This window comes from Microcaecilia unicolor, chromosome 4, assembly GCF_901765095.1.
Source record: "Microcaecilia unicolor chromosome 4, aMicUni1.1, whole genome shotgun sequence".
Classification (NCBI taxonomy): Eukaryota; Metazoa; Chordata; class Amphibia; order Gymnophiona; family Siphonopidae; genus Microcaecilia; species Microcaecilia unicolor.
Window position 1 is genome coordinate 207970309 of NC_044034.1, and position 26157 is coordinate 207996465.

Here is a 26157-nt window from a genome sequence, read left to right on the forward strand (position 1 = left end):
GTGTTTAAATTTATTTTAAGTAAAATATAGGTATATTTCAAAAAAATTTAAATTTTTAGATATCTATGTATTCCATTTTCATATCTGTATATTCTATTTTTACACACTATAAATGTATGTAAGTAACTTATTTGTATTTTTATCATTTTTTATTACCTGTGTATTAAATTTTATTTTAGACTCCTGATGCAGGCCTAAAGGCTGAAACACAACGTTGTGTCGAGTCTATATACTTCAATAAACATTTCTACTATTATACATCTTCTCAGACATTGGTATCCTTGGTTGCTCTCCCACTTTTATTCTATTTTGTTGTTTTCCGTGGGGTGTTTTGAGTTCTCCGTCTTCTGGCGGATTCTACTCCTCCTATTACTCCTAAGTCTACCACCCCGCAACCTCAGCTCATGTCCTCTGGTTTTACCATTTCCCCTTCTCTGGAAGAGATTTGTTTCTATATTAATACCTTTCAAGTATTTAAATGTCTGTATCATATCTCCCCTGTCCCTTTTTTCTTCTAGTCTACACATATTCAGGTCATCCAGTCTCTTCTCATATTTCTTATGGTGCAGGCCCCATATCATTTTTGTCGCTTCCTCTGGACCACATCTAGTCTTTTTATATCGTTAGCAAGATACAGTCTCTAAAACTGAACATAATACTCCAGGTGAGGCCTCACCAATAACTTGTACAGGGGCATCAACACCTCCTTTCTTCGTCTGGTTACTCCTCTCTTGGTGCAACTTAGCATCCTTTTGGCTACAGCCATCACATTGTCACACTGTTTTTTCACTTTAAGGTCCTTGGACACCGTCACCTCAAGGTCCCTCTCCCCATCTGTGCATATCAGCCTCTCACTTCCTAGGACATACAGCTCCCTTGGGTTTCTACTCCCCAAATGCATCACTTTGCACTTTTTTGCATTAAAGTTTAATTGTCAAATGTTAGACCATTCTTCTAACTTTTTCAGTTCCCTTTTCATGTTTTCCACTCCCTCCGGGGTGTCCACTGTGTTACAAATCTTGGTATCATCTGCAAAAAGGCAAACCTTACCTTTTAATCGTTTGGCAATGTCACTCACAAATATATTGAACAGAATCAGCCCCAGCACCAATCCCTGAGGTACTCCGCTACTCATCTTTTCTTCCTCCGAGTGAATTCCATTGACCAGACCATCACCCTCTGGCATCTGTCTGTCAACCAGTTTCTAATCCTTTGGGTCCTAACTTCAGCTTTTCAAGTTTATTTAAGAGTCTTCTATGAGGGATCATGTCAAATGCTTTGCTGAAATCCAAGTAGATTACATCTAGCTTACGTCCTTGATCCAGTTCTCTGTTGCCTCAGATCTTGTAACTCATTGGATTCCAGAAAATTCACTGTCCTTCCCTTCAGCAACGCTTTCATTACTTTTCCAATAACCGAAGTGAGGCTTACCGGCCTGTAGTTTCCCACTTCTTCTCTATCACCACTTTTGTAAAGAGGGACCAGATCCGTTCTTCTCCAGTTCCTCAGAACCTCTCCTGTCTCCAAGGGTTTATTAAACAAATCTTTAAGAGGACCTTCCAGAATCTCTCTAACTTTCCTCAATATCCTGGGATGGATCCCATCCGGTCCCATGAATTTGTCCACCTTCAATTTTTCAAGTTGTTCATAAACACATTCTTCTGTGAATGGTGTGATATCCACTCCATTCTTATATGTACTTTTACCAGCCAATCGTGGTCCATCTCCAGGATTTTCTTCCGTGAACACAGAACAGAAGTATTTGTTTAGTGTATTCGCTTTTTTATCATGACTGTCCACGTAGCTGTCCATAGCATCTTTCAGTCTCACAATTCCATTTCTAACCTTCCTTCTTTCACTAATATATCAGAAAAAAATTTTGTCTCCCTTCCTTGCATTCCTAGCTGTTTATTTGTTTATATGTTTGTTTGCTCTTCCACCTCTGCTTTCGCTAGATGTATCTCCCTCTTGGCTTCTTTCAGCTTCTCCAAGTATACTTTCCTGTGCTCCTCTCCTTGAGTTTTCCTGTATTTCACGAACACCACCTCTTTTGCCTTTATTTTCTCAGCCACTTGTTTGGAGAACCATATTGGTTTCTTTTTCTTCTTGTTTTTATTTATTCTCCTCACGTAAAGGTCAGTAGCCATTTTAATAGCTCCTTTCAGCCTGGACCACTGTCTTTCCACTTCTCGTATATCTTCCCATTCCCTCAGCTCTTTCTTCAGGTACGCCCCCATTTCGTTAAAGTCAGTATGTTTGAATCCAGAACTGAGTTTTGATTGGCTGGCTGCCCTCCGCTATAGCTGTTATATCAAACCAAACCATTTGATGATCACTACTGCCCAGGTGGACACCTACTCTGACATTTTTTTTTTTTATTTTGCTCACACCTTTTTCAGTAGTAGCTCAAGGTGAGTTACATTCAAGTACACTGGATATTTCTCTGTCCCAGGAGGGCTCACAATCTACGTTTGTACCTGAAGCAATGGAGGGTTAAGTGACTTGCCCAAGATCACAAGGAGCAGCAGTGAGATTTGAACTGGCCACCTCTGGATTGCAAGACTGGTGCTCTAACCACTAGGCCACTCCTCCACTCCAATGGGGACATTAGACACAATTTCCCCATTTGTGAGCACCAGATCTAGCATTGCTCCTTCCCTCATGGGATCTATCTCCATTTGTCTCAGCAGAGCACTTTGAAAGGCATTCACTATCTCCCTACTTGTTTCCAATTCTTCAGATGGAAAGTTTCCAGTTCACATCCACCAAGTTGAAATCACCCCATAACAGCGCTTTCCTTTTCTTTCCCAACTTTTGGACATCTGCAATCAGATCCTTATTAAGCTACTCCGTTTGTGTCGGAGGTCTGTAGACAACACCCATGTGGATAGAGGTTCCATCTTCTCTTTCCAAGGCAATCTATATTGCTTCTTCCTTTCCCCCAGATCCCCAGTATTTCAGTTGCTTTAATATTGTTTCTGACATATAGAGCTACTCCTCCACCTTTTCGACCATCTCTATCCTTCCAAAATAGATTATAGCACAGTATGTTTGTGTCCTATTCATGGGAATCATTGAACTATGTCTCCGTGATAGCGACAACATCTAAATCTGCCTCTGTTATCTGGGCTTGCAGATCATGAACTTTGTTGCTTGGACTGTGAGCATTTGTGGTCTTCGCTTTCCTGCAATCTAAGTAACAAAGTTCATGTGTAGTTTTTTGTTTATTTATTTAGATTTAGATTTTGCTCACACCTTTTTATTTATTTATTTATTTATTTAGTTTCACCTACTGTGGTATTGCTAAGAAGTGAATTGCTAAGATCATTGTTTTCATTCCTTTCTTTACTACTGTTGTAGCTTGTCTTTTGCAGGGGGTGACTACCTGAATTTACCTGCTTCCAACTGCCACCCCCAGCTTCTAGTTTAAATGCCTAGACATATATTGTCTGAATCTCTCACCAAGGATTCTTTTTCCTGCCATAGTGAGATGCAACCCATCATTACAACATAGTCTTTTGTTTTTCCATGTATTGCCCCATCCTCCTATGTACCTAAAACCTTCTTGGTAACACCAGGCTTTGAGCCACTTATTGAAGTTCTCAGTATTTTGTAGTCTTTCCTCTCCCTTTTCACAAGTAGGTAGAACTTCAGAAAATGCTACAGAATGTACCAACTCCTGAAAAGCTCTCAGTGCTACAAGCAGGATATTATTGGCCAGATCATTTGTGCCCAGGTGGATAACAACATCAGTATCAGAACCCTTATTCTCTTCTCTGATTATAGTCAATATTTGCCTGGTACTCCTGCTAGCTGAGGATCCTGGAAGGCATTTTACTTAGCTGGGCCCTTTGAACTGTGTTCCAAAATTAATACCTCTTATAATGGAATCCCCTAAAATTAACAATTTTCTGGTTTCAGTTTTATTTGTGCTTTGGGAGTGTCTTTTCTCTTGAGTTATCTTCATTGGTTCTGGTTCCAACTCAAGCATGAATTCTATATTGGCAATTACATGCGAATTTGCCATTATAAAATACTAGTGTAAGTCCATAGTTATGTAGCTAACTTTAGGCATGAGTACTAATGCCAACTAAAGGCTGGTGTAAATATTGGCGCCTAACTGTTGGTAATTAGGCATGTAAGTGCTAGTATTCTACAACTGGGTGCATATGTGCTAGGCATACCCCTGACCTGCCCTTGCCCCTCCCAGATCCAACACCCCCTTGCAGTTGCAAGCTTTAGATTTTGCATGCACAATTTGTAGAATCCTAAGGACAGTTACAAGCATACCAATTTACCCCAATTATCGGTTGTTAACCCCTCTTTTGAGACATCTAGATTGGCTGCCAATTCAGCCAAGCATGATTTTTAAAACATGTTCTTTAGTCTTTTTGATATTACGAGCCCCTTGCTATTTGCTACCATTGATTTATCAGTTAGAAATGCCAATCCTGCTTCGCAAGAGTTTCCAATTCGGCACTATCCTAATCCTAAAAGGATGGTTTATAAAAAGCTATTTTCTGCAATATTTGCCTATCAGGCAGCTAGTTGCTGGAACGATCTTCCATATAAGATTAGAACACAGACTATGGACAGTTTCGCAAAATATTAAAGACCTGCAGGTTTAAGAAGTTCCTAGGAATGTAATTCATTTTAATGGATTTCAGAATATTATGCTGTAATTTTATCCTGGGTATGCCCAGTTTCTTGTGTCTGTAAGCCACACTGAACCAGATATGGTATGTGGGGGTATATAAATACTATAACATAATGTAATTAGCAACTAATTAAGCAATAATTACACAAGCAACTGACTATTCTATAACTTTGCATACTAAGCATAAAATTGTGCATGCAACGTTATAGGATTAGGGGATGAGTGAATAAATTTTTTCTCTAATCTGTTTTAAATGTACCACTTAGCAACTTCATGGCATGTCCCCTAACTGTTGCCTGAAATGGCTCCTCCAGTTTGCTCAGTAAGACAGTTAGAGCTATAACAGCACTTTGTTCTCAGTTTCTTGCACTGTCCTGCGGTTCTGGTTCCTAGAATCAGTGACGCCTCCAAGCTCTTTCTCAGGGTAACAGTCTCTGAGCTCTCTCTAATAGGGGAGTACACTCATTAAAGTTCGTAATTTGAGGTTGTTTTAGATATGGGTCTTCCTTTTAAACAGTAATAGCAATGAAATTCTACTAAGATACAACCTAGTATTGGAGGTGTACAATCGCTAGTAAACATGAAATGTGGAGAAAAAAAGACTTCAGAAACCCTGGAGAATACTCCTTGTGTAAGAATCACCTTTCAATTTTCGAGTACTCCTGTTCTTCAATCATTAGTCTTCACAAAAAAACTCCACTCTTCTTATTCATGAAATACATGCACATACACCTTCCACAATACTCAATGGTAAAGGCTTATACCAATTATACGCATTCGGTGAATCAAATGTTACTTAGCTTGAATGTTCATAAAGCTGTCAATCCAAACTGTCTTCAACCGTATACAGCGTTCACAAAGCCCAACAGGAGACCCTGTTTCGCCACAATTAGGCTTTGTGAACGCTGTATGCGGTTGAAGACAGTTTGGATTGACAGCTTTATGAACATTCAAGCTAAGTAACATTTGATTCACCAAATGCGTATAATTGGTATAAGCCTTTACCATTGAGTATTGTGGAAGGTGTATGTGCATGTATTTCATGAATAAGAAGAGTGGAGTTTTTTTGTGAAGAACAGGAGTACTCGAAAATTGAAAGGTGATTCTTACACAAGGAGTATTCTCCAGGGTTTCTGAAGTCTTTTTTTCTCCACATTTCATGTTTACTAGCGATTGTACACCTCCAATACTAGGTTGTATCTTAGTAAAATTTCATTGCTATTACTGTTGATTATATTCTACTATCCCTTTGGGGACAATCAGTCTTACTTTTAAACCCCATATTCGAATGTTGGTTAGAAGATTTTTTTTTTTAAATTATGGATGTTAAGTAAGTTGAAAAGCTGTATTTCAGTTTCATCAGAGGATCTCAAACTGCTTATTCAGAGTGAAGTAGTTAGTGGGCTAGACTACTGTAATACTCTATTCTTGGATTTGCCAAGGACCAGTATTTGGGCTTTGCAGATTGCTCAGAATACAGCAACTAGACTAATATCAGGATGTTCTCTATTTCAGCATATTAGCCCCATTTTGAAAGAATTTGGTTGCCTGTTGAGAAAATAATTATTTTTAAATATTACTCTTGATACATAAGGCATTGAAGCCAGATTCTGATCATTATTTGTTTACAGTTTTGAACATTTACCATCCAAATCGAGGTCTGAGGTCAGAAGGTACACAACATTTGACCACACCAGCATTGAGGAAAATATATTTTGAGTAAACTAAGCAAAGAGCTTTTTCAATTGCAGGTCCTATAATTTGGAATCAGTTTCCTCCACAGATCAGACTATGAGAGACACTGAAAAATTCAAAAAACTTTTAAAAGCACATCTGTTTATTGAGGCTAATGAAAAGGTGACCTAGATGAGAAAGTACAGGCATGTATTCGTAACTGTTTGAAAATTTTCTGGGAGTCATCTCTGGGTTCTGTTTTTATTGTCAATTTCTATTGTATGACTATATATGTTGATTATGTGATCTGCTTAGGAATAAGGGGAACACATATTATTAAACTAAACATTCATTTGGGTATCGAAAAAGGTGTGTGCAAATAGCTTGTTAATGCATATACCTATTAACTCACATGTAATCAATTTATGCACATAAAAATGTTTTGGAGTGCATTTTAAAATAAATGTGTAAAACAAAACTTTAAAAAATCAGGAAATATGAAAATTCGCAGACACTGTTTTTCGGTCATGCACATCCTTACTCTGTATGTAGAACAGTGGATGAGCACTTCAGTACCTGCCTCTAGGTTATGATCCCAGCATCCTTCTGATCAGAGTCAATCACTTGAGTTTTGCTTTCACATTCTGACACCAGTAGACCATCCAGACACCAGTACTGAGAAGTTATAAATCACAACCCACCCTTCATGTCCATGTTACTGGAATCATATGTGGAACCCACTGCATAGGAATCAAGGCTCCAGATTCAGAATCACCACCCTTCTCCCATCCCGTATTTTATCCCCTTTTATTCCTCCCACCTTATCTCTTCCTCTTGTTCCATCATTCACTCTTTCTCGACTTTTCACAAACCCATCACTCTTTATCCCTCATTTGTTCCCTCTTTTTCTCTGGCCCACAGCCAGTAACAGCAGTAACTCATTGTACATCTGATCTTCTCAATTAACACGTCTTGTGGAAGGCTGGAAAAACTCATTCTCACTGTCAGCTTGGTATATTCAGCCCTCTTACTCCCCCCACAATACATACACACAGAGATAAACATACACTCCTTCTCTCTCTGCTCCCTCCAACCTCTCGCCTCTCCTCTCAGCCTGCCTGTTACACAGCTGCGTTCTGCCCTCAGAAAAAGCAATCTTACACTTTCCTAATTATTTTTCTTCCAGACACTAAGTGATTAATGGACGTTTTCAAGTCTCTTCATGGAATAATGTCAGTTCTTCCAAATAGATTCATTTCCTTGTTTCTCTGTTGCCCTCCTTCCTCCCCCTTTCCTTTTGCAATATCTCACTTTTCTTTTGTTCTCCTTCACTGTCCACCTCCCTTTGTTATTTGTCCATGAGCATGATTGCTCTCCTCTACCTATGATGAGGGAGGTGGGGGGGGGGGGGGGGGGGGGAAAGGAAAGTGTTTGGATGGCAGTCTGTAGACAGTGTTGTTGAATTAAATGCAGCTGCGGAACAGGCTCACAAAGCAGCTTGTTTCCAGCTAATTATTTATGTACTAGAACATAGGCAAGACGTTGATAGCCCCCCAAGGGAGAAAATAGCAACAGCTGCATGCCCTTTCTTCTCTCCTGCCCCTCCCCCCTTATATAGAGAGAATATACCTCTGGTTGTGTTCTTCCCCACATTCTAGAATCACCACCATCACATACACTAATACAGTGTAACAAAAGCACTATGAATAACATGTGAAATATATAAACAACAAGCAAAAAGAAATGCATACAGACATGCACATGCATGCACTTAGGCCCTCATGATTAAAAGCAAACTCTGGCGCTAGAGGCTGTTAACGCTATACTAGCGCCGGAGTTTGCTCCTGACCCATGATCACAGCCTTCGAGCGCCTGAAACAACGCACTCAAGAGCTCTTAGCGCAAGTAGCATGCAAATGCATGCTAAACAGGGCTTCTAGCGCAATTAGCTTGCAAATGCATGCTAATCAGCGCTTAACGCATTCATCCCCAATGATCAGCGGCCAGCGCGCCAAAGATTGGGTCGCTGGCCGCGGCAAAATCAACACCAGCTCTCAGCTGGTGTTAGACTTTGCGGATCATTGGGGAGGAATGGTGAGCCCTGTCCAGCATGCAGTTGCATGCTGGCAGGCCCCCGTTCCCCCCCAAAGCAAACGCAAACAGGGGACCGGAGGTCCGGTGGATCTCCGGTCCCCCCCCCCCCCGATGATCCAAACCCCCCCCCTGAACCCCCAGAAATCGTGGTGGCCACCTCCGGCCAAACGCTGTCCCACCCTCCCACCCAGCGACGGGGGGGGGGGGGCTGGAGGTTCGGTGGGTCTCCAGTCCCCCAAACCCCCAGAAATCGTTGTGGCCGCCTCCGGCCAAAGGCTATCACACACTGTTATCCATCGACGGGGGGGTGGTGACCCTCCCTCCCTCCCGGCCGGGCCCCCTACCTTTCGTTGGAGGAGGGACGCAGCCTGCATGCCTCCCTCCTCTTCCTGTCGATGCCGCTGCAAAATGGCGGCACCCAGCCCCACCCATTGCATCCTGGGATGAGCTGGGCGGGGCTACAGACCATGTAAGGGAGCGAGGGCCGGCCGGGAGAGAGCGAGGGTCACCACGGACCACGGACCACCAGGGATTCAATGGAGAACACTGGGGGGGGGGTGTTGGGGTGGGCTGGAGGTCCACCGGACCTCCAGCCCCCACCCCCCCGTCGATGGATAACAGTGTGTGATAGCCTTTGGCCGGAGGCAGCCACAATGATTTCTGGGGGTTTGGGGGGCTGGAGACCCACCAAACCTCCAGCCCCCCCCCCCCCCCGTCGCTGGGTGGGAGGGTGGGACAGCATTTGGCCGGAGGCGGCCACCACGATTTCTGGGGGTTCGGGGGGGGGGGCTGGAGACCCACCGGATCTCCAACCTTCCCTGGGCATAGAGGGGGTCGGATCGTCGGGGGGACCGGAGGTCCACCGGACCTCCAGCCCCACCCCACCCCCGTCACTGGGTGGGAGGGTGGGAGAGAGTTTGGCCGGCGGCGGCGGCCTCGACGTTTTCTGGGGGTTTGGGGGGCTAGAGACACACGTTGTTCGGTCCTCCAGCCCTTGTTGTTCGGGCCTCGGCAGGCTGTTTGACAGGTTTGGGCTTTTGACAGCCCAGACCTGTCAAACAAGTGAGGGAGGATTGTGCTGAGCGCATGCTCAGGTGCAATTCTCCCACACTTAAACATGATAATCAAAGATAATAGCACTGCTTAGATTTGCATGCATTATCTTTGCTCATCGATGCAGAAATGTCCTGCGCTGTCCCGGCGCTATTTTTAGGGCGCTGTTTGGAACAGCACAGGGCTTTTGATCATCGGGGCCTTAGACATGTACCCTCTTCTAAGTGCTTAAAAGGGGAACAGTATCTGAACAGAGATTAATCACGGGGGTGGGTCCATCTCCTGGTTCTGGGGATCAGAAAGTTTGTAGAATATTACTGTAGTTGTATGCTTACTTGGGGGCATGAATGGTTATATACAAGTTTCAAGTTTATTATTAATCTTGATATACCGCTTAGGAGAAGCATCAATCAAAGCGATTTACATAAACAGTCAAAATTTAAAATCAATAACATGAAAAGAATTACAATAAAAATAGGAAAGGAAGCACAGATAGAAAAGAAATATAGAAGAGTCCAGCAAAGCAGAGAGAGACGCCGTCATAAGACCACAACTGAACCAGCAGGCAATGAAGTATGGCCCGGGTCAAAGATCATAGAAAATAAGTAGGCTTTGAGTCTTAAAAGTGGACAAAGAGGTCTCCAACCAGAGTGTTAGAGGAGCAGCATTACAAAGAAGGAGGCCAATCGAGCTGTAGATGCAAAAGCACACGTGTGAAGAGGTGGAACCTGGAACAAACTGAAAAACAAATTACAAAATAGTATTGGGCTGCAGTATTCCTACTAAACCTTGTATGGGGTACACCTCCCATGTTCTGTTGAGTGTGGCGCAACTGGTTTGCATTGCATTGCATTGCAATCAGTGTCTGAAGAGCACAGCAGTGTCAGCTAGGGAGTGGATCACTCAACCAACTGCATGGATGGAAGGGGGCTGCACTCTGATAAGTGTGTTAGGGTGTGATGTTAGGGCACATGGCTCATTTAGGGACTATGGTAAAAAATGTCCTGCACTAGTTTTGAAGTATGAAATTGACATGTGCTGGTCCATATTTTACCACCTGAGCCCTTACCATAACCCATTTACTTGGTGGTAAGGGCTCATGCACTACTCATGCAGTAGTCAGCGGCAATGTGACCACGCTGCTGATTACCACTGGGAACACCTCCCACGGTAGAAAATAGAAAATTATTTTCTACCACAGGAAACAGCGTGTGCCAACTTTGGAATTACTGCTGGGTACCCGCACTACCCCAGTGGTACTGTTGATTTGGCACAAACTACCCATGTGATAGCTCTACTGTGACTTAGTAAAAGGACCCCTTAATTTCTATAGGCTGTGCAGCACTTAGCATACACTAAGCTTTGGTAAACAAGGCCCTATCTACCTTAATACAAATCAGAGAACATTTTTCTTCAAGCAACGTGTAATTAAACTCTGGAATTCGTTGCCAGAGAATGTGGTAAAGGTGGTTAGCTTAGCAGGGTTTAAAAAAAGGTCTGGATGGCTTTCTAAAGGAAAAGTCCATAAACCATTATTAAATTGACTTGGTTGGAAAATCCACTGCTTATTTCTAGGATAAGCAGCATAAAATGTATTGAATTTTTTCAGGATCTTGCCAGGTATTTGTGACCTGGATTGGCCACTGTTGGAAACAGGATGCTGGGCTTGATAGACCTTTGGTTTCTCCCAGTATGGTAATACTTATGTACTTATGTAGCCAGTTATATTACACGATATCAGGGCTGACGAAGGGGGGGGCAGGGGGCAAGATCTCTCTGGGTCCAGCCTCTAAGGGAGGCCCAGCGCTGGGGTTTGTCTCTCTCCTGCTCCTTACGGGACCCGGGTCCCGACAGGTGCAGGAAAGAGACAGACTCTAGCACCAGGCCCCCCTTAGAGGCTGAGGAGGAGCAGATACAGGATTCCAAATTGGGTTTGGCTTCGGGGCTTCTGGTCCCGAAGCCCCACCAGCAGAAGCCTTCCTCCAGAACTGTTCTCCGCCGCATTGCCTGCCTTGCTTCCCCTCTTGTCACACATGCTCAGTTTTGATGAAATTGAGCATGCACGATGTAAGGGGAAGCAGCCACAGGGCAGGAAATGCAGCGGAGAACAGCACTGAAGGAAGGCTTCTGCTTGCGGGGCTTGGGGACCAGGGCCGGTCTTAGCAAGTGTGGGGCCCTGTGCAGACCAATTTGAGTTTAGCTAGCATATGAATCCATGATGCTGGATCAAAAGGCATTTCCCTGCACTGAGTCTATGGAAGAAATGTTTATTATGCCTGGTCAATAGTTTACTTCACTGCCAATTCCTTCGTTCCTTTAAAAAGATGGAGGACCTACTTCTCTTATTTACGATCGGCAGAATTGGGTATTCCTGAGAATAGGGCATGGACCTTTCCGTTCTATTAATTTAGAAGGGACTAAAAGGTTATTGTTAAAACACCCCTCTTCGCATTGCAGTTTGGATATTTGCCCTACTTATCTATTTTAAAAAATACTCATGGCTTTTCTAAAATGCTTTACAGCCTGGTTGAATCTGTGTTTAAAATTAGGGCACTATCTCGGTTATCTGGGGCATATCATTCTTACACCAATTCTGAAGAACAATTCGGGGCCCATTTCACAAGTTCACAATTACAGACTGGTAGCGTTGGCTCAGCGTTTAAACATTTAACCTTTTTAGTTTTTATTTTAAGTCACACCAGCGGCGGCTTACCTCCAGGCTCCAGCTTTTCCCTTCCCGCTCAGTGACTCCCGCCTCGCGGTCCGGAAACAGGAAATACCTCATCAGAAGGCGGGACATTGAGCGGGAAGTGAAAAGCTGGAGGTGAGCCGTCGCTGCAACTGTCGGGGTCCAGGGAGCTGATGGCGGGCTCAGCGGGGGGTGGGCGCCGGTGGCAGGAGCGGAGCAGCCAAGTGGTATCATGATGGAGCGGAGGTCAGAGGCAGAGTTGAGGCGCGCCGCACGGGGCCCCCTTATGCGCGAAGCCCTATGCGGCCGCCTCAGTCGCCTCTGCCTAAGACCGGCCCTGTTGGGGACCCCTACCAGCCAAGGTATGTGGAGTTTCAGTGGGGGGCAGGGAGGTGGGGCAAAATGTGCCCCCCACTTTGGGCTCTGGCCCACCCAATTTTTTAAGGCTGACTACGTGGCATCCTAGGGGGCAGCAGTGGCGGTCCTGCCCGGGGGGTGGGTGGGTGGGTGGGTGGCACTGCAGCAGCAGCGGTCCTGCACCGGGCCCGACTCAGTGTGTTGGTGGCCCTGCATGATACAACCAGTTATCCGCTAAGCACTGACCAGGAATATTCAGCGGGAGATAACCAGATATCTCCCACTGAATATTTGTGGATAGTTGGTTAAGCGTTATTTAACCGGCCAAGAGCCATTCCTGGCCGGTTAAGTAGCGCTGAATATCAGGGGGATAAAGTTTAGAATACCAGTATTTACATGTGCTCTGCAAATACTTGCTTACCTTTTATAGAGACCACTAAGGTTCTGCCCTTAGAGTAGTGCTGGAGCCTTAAGTTGCTTCCCCGGAATAAAGGAGTTCTGGAAGTTGTGGGGTTAGCAAAAGGTCATAACAGGGGCTCTGCCTTCCTTCCTGAGAGGATAGGAGGATACATACCTTTGAGGGAAAACTGAGCTCATATAAATACCCAGCCCAGGGGAAGGGTCTTTGTCTTTGATTCAGATCTCTGGCCAAAGCATCTTAAAGCAAGAGAACTGGAGTCCCTGCCATTCCATTTACAACAATACAAAGGGACTAAAATTGCTTTTAACCTCCAAATTGCAGCATCCTTTTTACCATTGGACAAATAGGTCTGGCACTAGCACCGTCACGGACCTAGAACTACAAGTAATGGGAATCAGCCTCAGAGCCTGCTAAGCTGCTGAACTTCCAGGGTGGACAAGGGACTCTGTATTACAGCACTGCCTGCATAGAGCAGAAGGAGAAGGGCAAGCGGTGCTACTTCTTCCAGCTGGTACAGCAGAAGGACACCCAAGGTGAAGCCTCTTTACAACCCAAACATCCCTCTTGAAGAACCCCCCTTTACTTTGAGAACTATGAATAAGAAAGGAAAAGTATGAAAAAAAGAATATAGGGGTGTTTTAAGAAGCGGTAGTAAGCCCAACGTGGGTTTACCACTCACTAATCCAGAACTAGCGCAGCAGCCCAGCGGTAGTTCCCATCCCCAGCACATGACACTTCTGGTGCTACAAAAGTATTTTTATGTTTGTAGCACCGGTGTTTACCCGGCGGTAAGCAGGCAGTGCCGTGCACTGCCCATTTACTGCTGGGTTAGCATGGAAACCCTTACTGCCACCTCAATGGGTGGCAGTAAGTGCTTCCCCCAAAATGGCCACGGGGCAAGTGGTTCACCACAGCTTGGTAAAAGGAGCCCTAGAGTGTTACCTTTTCATGTACTAATCTTTACTAGCATTACACAAATGGGAGGCACCTCTTTTACTTGGTACCCAAATTTCAGCGCCAGTACGGAATAAACTAATATTAAGTTTCTCAATGACTAAAAAGATCAGGTCTTCCAATTTCTTGTCAATCTCGCTGTCTTACCAGGCTGCTTTAGTTTGGAACTTACTCTCGACTTCTATTAAGCTTTTAAGAAACTGTTTTATGTTTAGAAAAGAGTTTAAAACATTTTTATTCTAAAAATATGTTCTATCTGATTTATAGTGGGAAAATGATTACTGGAAATTGATTTGGAGCATCATTTTGAAAATCCTAGATTTTGGTTCTAGTTTCTTTGGTTCTTAGTGTCACAATGTCAGGAGTAGAAATGAGCCCTTGTGCTGATCAAAGCTCCAGCAGTCAGAAACCCAGCACTTCACCTGCGGCGACCACCGTTCCCCAGCGGTTGAGCCCCTGGGTTCAGGTGGCCAACAGGACTTAGGAAGTCAGGCGAGGAAGAGGACTTGGCTCAGACAGAACGAGGCTCAGACAGAGCAGAGCAGAAGTCAGTTCCAGGCAGTGGTCAAGGCAGGCGGTGATCCAGCAGTAGTTGGTTCCAGGCAGTAGTCAGGTCAGACAGAACAACAACAACAAGATAAACACACCAGTCACCAAGAAGGTTGTAGCTGAGGCAATGAAGTAGGGAGAAGTTCCTAGTTTTAAAGTAAAGGCATCTGACGTCAGAGTAGGTGCACCCAAAGTATATGCGCGCCCAAAGCGTAGACACGCTAACATGTAGGCGCACCCAAAGTTTAGGCGCACTCAAAGTGTAGGCGCACCCAGTCAGTTGGGAAGTATACAGTTCGTTTGAGGGGAGAAGGCTTGGCTCCAACCTTGATGTCTCAGGAACATGACAGTACCCCCCCTTCACGGGCCCCCCTCAGGACTGGCCCAAACTTGGATGGGTAACGCACATGGAATTCTCGGAGCAGGTCGGGGGCATTCATGTTGGTAGTGGGTTCCCAGGAATTATCTTCTGGTCCATAATGTTTCCAGGAAATTAAGTAGTATATTTTACCAGCACGGTGCTTAGAGTCCAAGATCTCTGCTACCTCAAATTCAGGATCCAGGATGGCTTCAAGACGAGTAGGTCATATAGGTTTGGCATGCCACTTGGAAGATACAAAAGACTTTAAGAGTGACACATGAAAAGCATTATGAATCCGAGATGTGGAGGGTAAGTGTAAACGATATGTAAGGGTTCCAACTCAGAACTGAAGAGTGAAAGGTCCAATCTTGGAGCAAATTTATAGGAAGGCAGACGAAGCCGCAAATATTTGGAATTTAGCCAGACCTTTTGCCCAGGTTGAAATAATGGAGCTGGTCTACTTTGTCGATCCACAAATCGTTTATACTGGGCTGAGGCTCATTGAAGGTGGGCCTAGACTTGCTTCCATATGTCATGAATGTTCTGAAGTGTCTGATGGACCGCTGTAAGTTCCGAGGTTTTGGGAATGGGCATAAGTACACGTGGATGGTGACCATTAACCACCAAGAACGGAGACATTTGAGAAGATTCATGTACGTTGTTGTTGTACGCAAATTCTGCCCAGGGAAGAAGAGCAGACCAGTTATCTTGTCTTTGATTCACGTGCATACGGAGAAAGGTTTTGAGGGTTTGGTTGGTCCACTCCACCAATCCGTTTGTCTGAGGATGATAGGCAAAGGAATAGTGTGTGGTGATTCTGAAGGTACAGCACAAAAACCTCCAAAATTGAGAGCTAAACTGAGGTCCTCGATCTCTCACTATCCATTGAGGTAGCCCATGAAGATGGAAAATGTGTAAGATGAAGGCCTGAGCCAAGCTGGTGGCAGAGGGAAGAGAGGGCATGGGGACAAAATGGCCATTCTGGAGAGACGATCCATCACCACCCAGATAACGGTTTTGCCATCAGAGATAAGCAAGTCTGTGATGAAATCCATGGTGATGTCCTGCCAAGGGGCACTGGGGTCGGTCAAAGGTTGAAGAAATACCCAAAGTTTAGCTGGAGAGGTCTTGTTGTGTGCACAAGTAGGGCAGGTAGTGACAAAATGTTGGATGTCCTGAGTTATCCTAGGCCATCGGTAGTACCATTGATTGAGATGCAGAGTCTTCTGGAAACCAGGGTGCCCCGCCAGACATGGAGTGTCCCCATCGCATGACAGACCAATGAAGTCTGGAAGGAACCAGAGTGATTCCAGGAGAGTGGGAAGGTTAGCGGATGCTACTATGCATGCGGGATTCAACATGGGCTGAGGCTCGTCAGTGTCCTACTGGGGTTCAAAGGCTCTGAATAGGGCATCGGCGCGAGTGTTCTTCTCCGCCGGCTGAAAGGTCAGGCAGAAATTAAAATGGGCGAAAAACAGGGGCCATCGAGCCTGTCTAGGGTTTAGGAGTTTGGATGTTCCCGAGGCGATGAGCAAAACATAAGTATTTCATCCAGGTACACAATAACAGAAGAGTACAGGAGGTTGCAAAAAATGTGGTTGATAAAATTTTGGAAGACTGCAGGTGCATTGCATAGGCCAAAAGACATGACCCAATACTCATAGTGCCCGTCGTATGTATTAAAGGCCGTCTTCCATTCGTCACCACTGCGTATGCGAATTAAATTGTAGGCACCACATAGATTCAATTTGGTAAAGATGGTGGCACCTTGCAGACAATCAAACAGTTCTGGTATGAGGGGCAATGGGTAGCGATTCTTTACTATGATGTCGTTCAATCCCCAATAATCTATGCAGGGTCGGAGGGTGCCATCCTTTTAGCCGACAAAAAAGAAGCCCACCCCCGCTGGTGAAGAAGATGGTCTGATAAATCCCCTTTTCAAGTTTTCATGAATGTAATCCTTCATAGCCTGGGTCTCATTGCGAGAAAAGGTATAGAGTCTTCCACGAGGTGGCATCTTCCCAGGAAGTAAATCGATCGCACAATCAAATTCCCTGTGGGTAGGATGCTGATCGGCCTCCTTCTTGTTGAAGACGTCAGAAAAGTCAACGTACTATGGAGGTAACTGAAATCCTTGGGCAGCATAGGGAAGAGTAACAGAAGTCTTCAGCTTAGGTAAGGGCTGAACAGTGTCCAGGCAAGAAAAGAAGCATTGTGAACCCCATTTGACAATGTCACAGGTTCCCCAGTTAAAGCTAGGTGAATGCAGGCAGAGCCATGGATACCCCAGCACTACTGGATGAATGGCTTGAGGCAAGACCAGAAGCTGGATAGTCTCATGGCGTAGAGCTCCCAGTTGAACACAAAGAGGAACAGAGTCCTGAGAGACCACCCCAGGGAGTGTTTCTCCTTGAATGGAGGTGACTCGTAGAACTGGGTCCACCAGTAGTGTGGGAATGTCAAACTGTCTCAGCAGTTCAATACTGATAAAATTCCCTGCAGCCCTCGAGTCAATGAGGGCGACAGTTTCAATTGTAATCCCAGCTAACCGAAGGGTGACTGGGAATGTCAGCAATTACTACTACTACTACTTAGCATTTCTATAGCGCTACCAGGGTTACGTAGCGCTGTACAAGTTTAAACATGGGAAAGGACAGTCCCTGCTCAAGAGAGCTTACAATCTAAAGGTAACAAACTATGTAGTCAGTGTAGGTATCATGAATGGGGAAGGTGGTTAGGCGCCAAAAGCAAGGGAGAAGAGATGGGCTTTGAGTAAGGACTTGAAAATGGGCAGGGAGGGCGCATGGCGTATGGGCTCGGGAAGTCTGTTCCAGGCATAAGGTGATGCGAGGCAGAAGGGGCAGAGTCTGGAGTTAGCGGTGGTGGAGAAGGGTACAGATAGGAGTGATTTGTCCTGAGAGCGGAGGTTACGGGTGGGAACATAGGGGGAGAGGAGGGTAGAGAGGTAATGGGGGGCTGTAGATTGAGTGCACTTGAAGGTCAATAGGAGAAGCTTGAACTGTATACGGTAGCGGATCGGGAGCCAGTGAAGCGACTTGAGGAGAGGGGTGATATGAGAGTATCGGTTCACGCGGTAGATAAGACGTGCGGCGGAATTTTGGACAGATTGAAGGGGGGATAGGTGGCTAAGCGGGAGACCAGCGAGGAGAAGGTTGCAATAGTCAAGACGAGAGGTAACGAGTGAGTGGACGAGGGTTCGGGTGGTCTGTTCAGAGAGGAATGGGCGAATTTTGCTAATATTATAGAGGAAGAAGCGACAGGTCTTAGCTGTCTGCTGGATATGGGCAGAGAAGGAGAGGGAGGAGTCGAAAATGACTCCGAGATTGCGGGCTGAAGAGACGGGGAGGATGAGGGCATTGTCAACAGAGACAGAGAGTGGGGGAAGAGGAGAGGAGGGTTTGGGTGGAAAGACAAGGAGCTCAGTCTTTGCCATGTTCAGTTTCAGATGCCGGTTGGACATCCAGGCGGCGATGTCTGAAAGGCAGGCCGAAACTTTGGCCTGGGTTTCGACTGTGATGTCGGGAGTGGAGAGGTAGAGCTGGGTGTCATCGGCATAGAGATGGTACTGGAAACCATGTGATGAGGTCAGCGAGCCCAGGGAAGAGGTGTATATCGAGAAAAGAAGCAGTCCAAGGACAGATCCTTGAGGAACCCCAACAGAGAGCGGGACGGGGGTGGAAGAAGAGCCATTAGAAAATACTCTGAAGGTGCGTTGGGAAAGATACGAGGAGAACCAGGAGAGGACGGAGCCCTGGGACCCGAATGAAGACAGTGTGTCAAGAAGTAAATTATGATTGACGGTGTCAAAGGCGGCAGATAGGTCGAGGAGGATAAGGATGGAATAGTGACCTTTGGATTTGGAAAGGAACAGGTCATTGCAGACTTTAGAGAGTGTTGTTTCTGTTGAGTGTAGTGGGCGAAAGCCGGATTGAAGCGGATCGAGGACGGCCTGAGAGGAGAGGAAATCAAGGCAGCGTCTGTGGACAGCGCGTTCAAGTAATTTGGAGAGGAAGGGTAGAAGGGAGATGGGGCGGTAATTGGAGGGACAGGTGGGGTCAAGTGATGGTTTTTTGAGAAGTGGTGTGACTACAGCATGCTTGAAGGTGTCAGGGACAGTAGCAGTGGAGAGAGAGAGGTTGAGGATGTGACAGATTGAGGGGTTAACTGTAGGAGAGATGTTGGTAAGCAGATTGGTGGGAGTGGGATCAGAGGAACAGGTGGTGCACTTAGAGGAAGAAAGAAGGCGAGCAGTTTCCTCTTCGGTGATCTCAGGGAAGGAGGAGAAGGAGGCCAGGTTAGGTTGGTTGAGGGAGTGGGTTAAGAAGTCACAGGGAGGAGTTGGGGAGGTTAGATGATAGGCCCAGGAGCACCTTCACTGATGATCCCAGGCCTAGTCGTTTTCCCCACTTCTGTGGGCGTTTACTAAGGAAGTGACCGGCTTGCCCACAGTATAAGCAGAGACTATTAAGACGAGAATGGGACCTTTCCTTCTGTGATAAGCGATAGCGTCCCACCACCATGGGTTCATCAGTTCTCTCTGCTGAAGGAGCTGGATTAGGCAGTGGACACAGCAGTTGCAGAAAATGAGGAGACAGCTGAGGAGACCGCCACTGAGCAGTGCGTTCTTGGGCTCTCTCCTGAAACTGTACTTCAGGATTCGGCTCAGACAGAAGGAGGCGAAGACAAAGCAGAGCAGAAGTTAGTACCAGGCAGTGGTAAAGGCAGGTGCAAATCCAGCAGTAGTCGGTTCCAGGCAGTGGTCAGGTCAGGCAGCAATCCAGCAGTGGTCAGGTCCAGGCAATAGTCAGGTCAGGCAGCGATCCAGCAGTGGTCAGGTCCAGGCAGAAGTCAGGTTCGGCAGAACAGCAACAAGATAAACACACCAGTCACCAAGAACATTGTAGCTGAGGCAATGAAGTAGGGAGAAGTTCCTGGTTTTAAAGTGAAGGTGTCTGACGTCAGAGTAGGCACACCCAAAGTGTAGTCACGTCCAAAGTGTAGGCATGCTAACGTGTAGGCACGTCCAAAGTGTAGGCACGCCCAACATGTGGAAGTCAGAAGGGAAGTATACAGTTCATTTGAGGGGAGAAGGCTTGGCTCCAACCTTGATTTCTCAGGTAGATGACACTTAGCTTTATATGATCTGCACTGAACTGTGAAGGTAGTTGCAGAATATAAGACTTATATGTACTGTAATATTAGACATATGTAATGTAATAGCCAACTGGTTGGAAAAGACCTGTGTTCATACCAATACTGAAGAAAGATGATATGACTGACTGTGGAAATTATCACACAATTGCTCTCTTCCCACATACTAGCAAGATTCTACTCAAGATCTTTCAGTGGAGACTACAGATATAACTAGAACAAGAACAATGCAAGCAGGGTTTGGTAAAAAAAAAAGACAACAAATACCAAAAGTATACCTACTTGTGTTTCATTGACTACAGCAAGGTCTTTGACTATCAGGCTCATTTTTGAAAGAGATGGACGTCTAAAAAGTGGCATAAATCGACACTTGGACGTCCATCTCACAGAGACATCCAAATCGGTATAATCGAAAACCGATTTTGGACGTCTTTCTCAGAAGTCCATCGCAAGGACTTCCAAATCTCAAGGGGACGTATCAGAGGCATGGTCGACGTGGGACTTGGGCATTCCTAAGTCTTGGACGTCTTTGAGCCATAATGGAAAAAAGCAAAGACGCCCAGGACTAAAACGTGGACGTTTTCACCCAGACCTGTTTTTATTATGAATAAGGCACAAAAAGGTGCCCAAAATGACCAGATGACCACTGGAGGGAATCGGGGATGACCTCCCGTTACTCTCCCAGTGGCCATTAACCCTCTCCCACCCTTAAAAAAACTTGATTAAAAATATTACTTGCCAGCCTCTATGTCAGCCTCAGATGTCATACTCAGGTCCATGACAGTGCATGCAGGTCCCTGAAGTAGTTTAATAGTAGGTGCAGTGCACTTCAGACAGGTGGACCCAGGCCCCCCCTACCTGTTACATTTGTGGAGGAAACAGTGAGCCCTCCAAAACCCACCAGAAACCCTCTGTACCCACATATAGGTGCCCTCCTTCACCCATAAGGGCTATGATAGTGGTGTATAGTTGGGGGTAGTGGGTTTTGGGGGGGGTTGGAGAGCTCAACAGACAGGGTAAGGGAGCTGTGTACCTGGGAGCAGTTTATGAAGTCCACTGCAGTGCCCCTAGGGTGCCCGATTGCTGTCTTGGCATATCAGGGGGGCCAGCGTACTAATCCAAGGACGTCCAAGGTATTTTCGAGCACAAAGATGGACGTCCATCTTTTTTCAAAAATGACCTTTCCCCGCCTCCGAATTTGGACATTCTACAAAGACATCCACATTCTAACTTAGATGTTTCTTTTGAAAATGCCCATCTATGTAAATCATGAAAATCTCTGTGTCACATTAGCAAGTATGGATGAACCAGAACATCTGATAGTTCTCATGCACATCCTTTATATTGATAAAAAAACAACAGTTTGTCTAGAACAAGGAGAAACAGGATGGTTTAAAATAAGCAAATGTGTACAACAAGGCTGCATGCATTCCCCATACCTGTTCAATTTATATGCAGAACAAATTATCAAAGAAGCAGTACTGCATGAACAAATCCAAGGAGTGAAAACTGGTCAAAGACTCAACCTTTGCCATGCTGACAATACCACAAAACTGAAGATGACCTGAAACACCTACTTATCAGAATCAAAATGGGCCTGTACCTTAATGTGACGAAAACAAAAATCCTGACAACTGGTAAAATCAATAATTTCATCCTTGACAGAGAATCATTAGAAATAGTAGACAACTTCATCCTGCTTGGATCAATAGTCAATAATAAAACAACAAGCAGTCAAGAAATTCAAAGAGTTCTTGGCAGAATGGCTACAAGGACCTAGACAAGATCTTCAAGTACAGACAGGTATCTCTGAGTACAAGGATTCAACTTGTCCAAACAATGGTGTTTTCAATAATGTCATATGGATTTGTTTGTTGAACAATGAAGAAGCAAGACAGGAAGAAAACTGGTGCTTTCAAATTATGGTACCGAGAAAGAATACTGTGTGTACATGGACTGCCTGAAGAACAAATTGATTAGTATTGGAGGAGATTAAAATTAAACTTTCCTGGAAGCTCAAATGATAAGACTTTGACTTTCATATTTTGGGCAGATCATGAGAAGAGAAAGATCATTAGAGAAAGACATTATGCTTGGCAAGGTTGAAGATCAACACAATAGAGAAAGACTGGCAAAGTGATATGAATTGATGCAATAACGAACTGTTACAGATGCCCCTCTATCAACAATTAGCCACTTGATTGAAGACCAAACATAGCTCAGGACAGTTATCCATAGAGCTGCAACGAGTCAACATTGACTCAATGGTATGTTACAATGACAGCCTAAGCATTAGTGGAGTTTTTGTGCTGGTATGTAGGGGATACTACTTGCCTCAGCACCAGGCTGAAGACATAACACGGTAGGAATTTTCTAGCTGGTTTCCCAGTATCGAACAGAGAAGCAGCTAAAAGGATAAAAGGGATTATAAAAAGAGTGTGTTTTTGAAGGAATATGTATTTATGTCTTCCCTTTTTCTGCCCAGCTGACAACTAGGAGGCAGGACTTCACAAGTATCAGTGGGGTTTGGGTGCTGACCAAGGCCCCCACAAAATGAAGAGGAGTCCTAAGTCAAGAGAAGAAAGGGAGTGCAGTTCTTATCTCCTTGGAGAACTAGGTTGAGACTGGAGGAGTAGAGCCAAGAGGCCTATGAAAGGACAGAGGAACCCAAGATGTTGTGTTTATGGGAGAATGATATTTAACTGGGCTGTAGGAGGATCCCTTCATGCCATCCACCTGGTGTGTGGCCCAGAGAGAGATCTGTCTCTGAATATGTAAAGCTACATAGGATAATGAATTAACTGGGAAGCTGAGGATCCTGCAGACAGAATATTGAGAATACAAAGGAGGACAGCCTTACTGATAAGGAACCAGGAGTTAAGCTTGTGTCTACTGTGAGTGGAGTCTTTCAGAATACCAGGAAAAGGATAAGATCCAGGAAGGAACCCATGGGATGAAAAGGAGTGACTCTGAATCCAGGAATTGGATCAACACAGAGAGAGGAGCATAAGGAAGAAAACGTTTCAGCCAGTAGTACAAAATTTCTGAAATTTGGATTTTTTTTCCTTTAATTTTTGTCTCCTACTTTAAAGTGACTGTGAGTTAATAGGTGAAATTATATTGGGCTCAATATTTAAAAGCACTTAAACCTGCTGTTAGTTGGGTCTATCCAGTGATTTACAGCAGTACTATCTGAATAGTGCTATTGAAAATACTTACTCACTGCTCTAGCATTATCCAGGTCGTGACAGAGCAGAGTGTGGACAGAGCATGGGTGGTGTCAAGAATTATCCGGATAGACATGATTTTCAGTCTGCTATGCAGATCATTTAGGGCTGCTTTTACAAAGCCATGCTAGCAGTTCCCACATGGCAAATGAGAGGAAGCCTATAGGAATTGAATGGGCTTCCTCTCATTTGCTGCACTGAGAATCGGTAGCATGACTTTTTAAAAGAGCCCCCTATTAAGATAACCTAGGACAGGTCTTTCTGCAAGCATTAAAAACATTGTCGACCATGGCAACTGAATATTGACCCACAAATTTTTTAACAGAGCTCCTGGGGTTGTGAACAGTTTATGGAGATAAATAGTCAAGACAGAAGAATGCAGAGGAGTGAGATTGGCTTCTAACAAGGGTCTTGAAGACTAATTCTTTCCCCAGTCTTCAGGATACTAAAAATTAAACTTTCTCCCCCCCCCCCCCCCCCCCATATTCAGTTGGCAGCAGTGAGCGTCTTGCTCCCGCCACTGACATTATTCCTGGATATTCAATGCCAAGCTCTGTCCGGGCTTTGGCATTGAATATCCGTTTTTTTTTTTTTTTGAGCCAGCTACTAGTTAGCCAGCTAAGACAATATTCAGCCCTTGCCTGCATAAGCCAAACTGCTTAAAGATACGACTACTATTTAGGTGGTTTACTTATGCGGTAAGAGGCTGAATATTGACACTTCACCCAACTCCGTGCCTGGAATGCCCATGTTAGCCACTTTTGAACCCAGTGCTAACTGCTTATTTTCAGTGAAGATAACCAGGTGCCATTGGAAATGATTGGATAGCCACGAACAAGCGATTTAATTGGTCTCTGGCTGGTTTGAATATTGGCCAGTCTGTAACCTATGCAGCCATCAACAAAGAGGCCAGCTACATGTGACACTTTAGCATTTATGTGCAGGATGTCCCATTTCTGATTTGGTCATTCTTTTGAAAATGCCCCTCTTAGTGTCTTTATAAAGCAACATAAATGGAAAATATCCACACCTAAAATATTCATAGATGTGTGTACTCCACTGTTGTACATGCCTTCCAGCAAAATACACAATATCATGTCCTGGTGCATGCTTTTATGCTGTTCATTATTTTATAAAATACTGTTTATGTGTGTAAGCAGTCACAAACATGCAAACAAAGATATAAAATTAACCCCGCCCCATGCTGAAATTTTGCCATTTTTGTGTGTTTCTTTTTCCACATTTTTTCATAGGTTAGATCCTTTAGTAAAACAATTTTGCCTTTTAGTTACATAAACCTATATGTCTTTAGACAGTGACAGATATATCATCAGGATGAACTTAAGAATCAAGGCAGTGTGGGCCAGGGATCCGTGTACAACCAATGGGCTGATGCTCAGAACCTAACGCCGGCGGTAGACTGGGCCACCGAGAGGGGGGCAAGGGGGGGCAAAATTCCCCGGGCCTCCAAGAGGGGCCCAGCGTCGGGGTCAAGCCGCCGGCGCTGCAGTCCCCAGTCTCACCTGCCTGCCTCCTCGGCTCCAGGCCCCCTGCATTCAAAGCGGCAATCACAGATCGCCTCCCTTTGGGCCTTCCCTCCCTGTGTCCCACCCTCGTGGAAACTGGAAGTTACATCAGACAAGGGCAGGATACAGGGAGGGAAGGCCAGAAGAGAGGCGATCTGCGACTGCAGCTTTGAATGCAGGGGGCCCGGAGCTGTGGAGGCAGGCAGGTGAGACCGCGGACTGCAGCAGCGGGGGGAGCGATGGGGGGTGGCAGCGACGGGGAAGGGGTGTGGAGGCGGGGTGGCCTTGCCCCGGGCCCGGCCTTGGCGGTAGAACTGATTAGTGCTGGACTAGAGCCAGCGTTAATCTGTGCAGAATGTTTAGAGGACTCTAGCGCAGGAAACAGTGTGTGTACCAAAGATTAGCACAAATAGTATTTAAATGTAGTCAAATGGATATTAATGAGCTCATTTCCTATTCCCTCCCAATGCTCAGAGAACAGCACACAAAACAAAGCCGCCCTTACCACTGAAAACCTAACACAAGCTTGAGGCTGGTATTAGGGTGTGTGAAGAGAGGATTTCCCATGATTTTGTTTCTTTAAAATCTTCCAGTTTTTATTTCATTTGGAAGCAAAAGGAAGCCCGTGAAAGCCCCTAAGTGCTGGTAGTGAGAGAAGAATGTGTGTGAGTCAAAGCAAACCTAAACGTGAACACACATATTGGCACCTGTTTTCTGCACTTAAATATAAGCTTTTCAGGTGAACAAATTTTGAAAAGCTTATAATTAAAGGCCCAGGAGAATGGCGCCAATGTGTGCTTTGCTTCCAGGTTTGCCTGGTGCATGCGTACAAGAGCTCTGCTAACCACAAAACTCCTGTGCGCATGCACCAGACATGTTCCTCCCCTGCTTCTGATTAAACAGCACCCATATCTTTTGTGTGTTTTTACGGTTGAGCTTTGGGAAGCTATTTTCTGCGCTGCTTCTGTGGTATTGGTTGGGTGTTGTTCCATATAGCGCCAGACTTCTGAGCATCGGCCTGCAAGTGTTTTTTAGTGACTCACAGTGGAATTGCTACCTGAACACAAGATTAGTTAGAACTTTGGTTTTTGCTTGTCTGTAGATCAGAGCAGAAAAACTGTAAATATATTACCAGCAGATACAGTATAAAGGGAGCTGAACCTGATGGATTTTACAACTGTTTAGTGGTAAAATTGTATATTGCTAAAAGTAAAAAGTGTAAGGTTACGCAGAAGAGGAGTCAAAATATAAAACAGAGACATGCAGTCTATACAAATAAAGGTCAAGAGTTAGTCAAATTCCTCAGGATACTGGTATGCACAAGTGTCATGTTGATGACTCAGTGCACTGTAGCAGCCAAAATAATTCAATTCAATTCAAATCAATTCTTGTATACCGCGAATATCCCCTTTCCAGGGTTCAG